This window comes from Aotus nancymaae, unplaced genomic scaffold (genome assembly GCF_030222135.1).
Source record: "Aotus nancymaae isolate 86718 unplaced genomic scaffold, 86718_ANA_hifiasm-v0.15.2.pri h1tg000002l, whole genome shotgun sequence".
Lineage (NCBI taxonomy): Eukaryota > Metazoa > Chordata > Mammalia > Primates > Aotidae > Aotus > Aotus nancymaae.
Window position 1 is genome coordinate 9023765 of NW_026988413.1, and position 2954 is coordinate 9026718.

General features: G+C 41.0%; 1 non-coding gene across 1 annotated transcript; it reads right to left on the reverse strand.

Moving 5' to 3' along the window:
• Positions 1-2643: 2643 nt before the first annotated feature.
• TRNAC-GCA (transfer RNA cysteine (anticodon GCA)) lies at positions 2644-2715 on the reverse strand. The gene has a single exon. It is a non-coding gene; the product is annotated as a tRNA-Cys (tRNA).
• Positions 2716-2954: the final 239 nt, after the last annotated feature.

The window sequence follows — 2954 nt, forward strand, 5'->3', positions numbered from 1 at the left end:
GATCTTCAGCAAAGTTGATTTTTTTTTAATGGGGAAAGGATAGCCTATTTAGTAAGTGGTGCTGGGAAAACTGGCTAGCCATTTGCAGAAGAATGAAACTGGACCCCTATCTCTCACCATAAACAAAAATTAACTCAAGACAGGTTAAAGACTTAAATATCTTACTCTAGAAGAAAACCTAGGAAATACTCTTCCAGACATTGACCTAGGCGAAGAGTTTATGACAAAGTCCTCAACAGCAAATGCAACAAAAACAAAAAAATTGACTAGTGGGACCTAATTAAACTAAAGAGCTTCTGCATAGCAACAAACAAACAAAAACTACTAACAGAGTAGACACCCTACTGAATGGGGGAAAATATCTGCAAACTATGCATCCAATAAAAGTCAAACATCCAGAATCTATGAGTAACTTAAATCAATAAGAAAAAAAACAAATAATGGTATTAAAAAGTTAGCAAAGGACATGATTGAAAACTTCTCAAAAGAAGACATACAAGAGGCCAACAAACATATTTTTAAATGCTCAACATTATTAATCATCAGAGAGATGCGAATGAAAACCACGATGAGATACTCACACCAATCTGAATAGCTATTATCAAAAATTCAAAAAATAACAGATGTTGACAAGGTTGCAAAGAAAAAGGAATGCTTATACACTATTGGTGTGAATATAAATTAGGCCCCTGTAGAAAGCAATTTGGAGATTTCTCAAAGAACTACAAATAGAATTACCATTCAACCCAGCAATCCTGTTACTGGGTATACACCCAAAGGAAAATAAATCATTCTGCCAAAAACATACCTTCATTTATACATTTATCACAGCACTATTCATACTAGCAAAGACATGGAATCAACCCAGGTGCCCATCACCAGTAGATGGGATAAAAAGAATATGGGGCCAGGGATGGTGGCTCATGCCTATAATCTCATACTTTGGGTGGCCAAGGCAGGAGGATATCTTGAGTCCAGGAGCTTGAGACCAGCCTGGTCAAAATAGTAATACCCCCCATTTCTACAAAAAATAGCCAGGCATGGTGGTGCATGCCTGTAGTTTCAGCTACTCAGGAGGCTGAAGTGGGAGGATTGCTTGAGGCCAGGAGATTGAGGCTGCAGAGACCTGTGATTGCTACCATTGCACCATGGCACTCCAGCCTGGGTGGCAGACCAGGGCTCTGTCAAAAAAAAAAAAAAAATGTGGTAACCTATACACCACGGAATACTACACAGTCACAAAAAAGAATGAAATCACATCATGTGTACTTTTGTGAAATCACAAAAAGAATGAAATCACGACATGGCTGCAGCTGCAGGTCATTATCCTAAGTGAGTTAACGCAGAAACAAAAATCCAAATACCACATGTTCTCACTTGTAAGTGGGAGCTAAACGTTAGATACACGTGGACACAGAGATGGGAACAATAAACATGGGGAATCCGAAAGGCAGTTGATAAACTCTTGTTGGATATCATGTTCAGTACTTTGGCAATGGTATCATCAGAAGCCCAAACATCAGCATTACTTTCAATATACCGATGTAACCAACCTGCATGTGTACCTCTTGAAATTAAAACTTAAAAATTTTTAAAAAGGTCATTGTTAGTTCACGTATCCAACAAACATTTATTGAGCTCCTACCTGTTCCAATCTATGTCATGTTCTGTGAACCCCTAGCTGATGAGGACTTTGTTCTGACACTCAAGGAGCTCATGGGCCAGAGAACTGTTCCCACTGCAGATACATACAGAATACCCAAGGGACAACATGGCCATCATCCTAGTCTCAGGCCTCCAGAAGTCTCTGCACCACAGACCAACAGCTTTTTTGAACTTGAGCTTATGTGCAGACAGCAAAGAAAAATTTCCTTGTTGATATCTTTGTCCACAGCATGGGGGAAGGGAAAGAGAAGCGTATTCATTTGTTCTCACACTGCTATAAAAACATACCTGAGACTGGGTAATTTATAAAGAAAATAGGTGTAATTGGCTCACAGTTCTGTGGGCTGTCCAGGCTTCTGCTTCTGGGGAGGCCTCAGGAAACTTACGATCATGGCAGAACGGGAATGAGAAGCAGGCACATCTTCACATGGCTGGAAGGAAAGAGAGAGTGTGAAGGGGAGAAGTGCTACATGCTTTCAAACAACCAGATCTCATGAAAACGCACTCGCTATCACAAGAACAGCAAGGGAGAATCTACCCCCATGATCTAATCACCTCCCACTAGATCCCTCCCCCAACGTTGGGGGTTACAATTCAACTAGAGATTTGGGTGAGAACACAGAGCCGAATCATAGCAGGGAGTTTGCGAGGGCTTTGGGTCTAGACCTCCAGTGAGGCCGACTGCTGAGGAAGAGCAATGCTCAGTCCAGTTCTGCTCAGCCGTTGTTATTGCAGTAGTCTAGCATCTCTTTCTGTCTTTTCCTCCAACTCAGACATTGCTGGGCCAAACAAGGTTGTTTTTTTTTTTTTCCCGCAGATTTCAACCTGACCATATCACTCCCTCTGGTGGTCAGCTGTTGATTCTTTTTACCCAGCATCCATTTCTCCAGCTCCTTAAGCTTCTTTCATTGTTGCTCATCATCTTTTTTGTCTCAAATACTGTCTCCCAAAAGATGCATTCTAGAAGTGAAGAAAACTAGGGGGCACCTGGATTTGAACCAGGGACCTCTTGATCTGCAGTCAAATGCTCTACCACTGAGCTATACCCCCTGCTGCCACTATGCTTCCTATTAATATTATTTCAGCTTTGGAATCATGTTGTATTAACATGATGTAAGTGGCAGAGATTAAATTTCAGTTAATAGAAAATGAAAGATAATGTAAATATCAGACAAGAACCTGACTTCCAGGAACTCAAATGTTCCCAGGATTCTCTCCCTCTAGCTTTCTTCTTTGGTTCCTTAAGTTAGCTTTAATGTCTCAAACCTATCTCTCCACGCAGCTGAGAC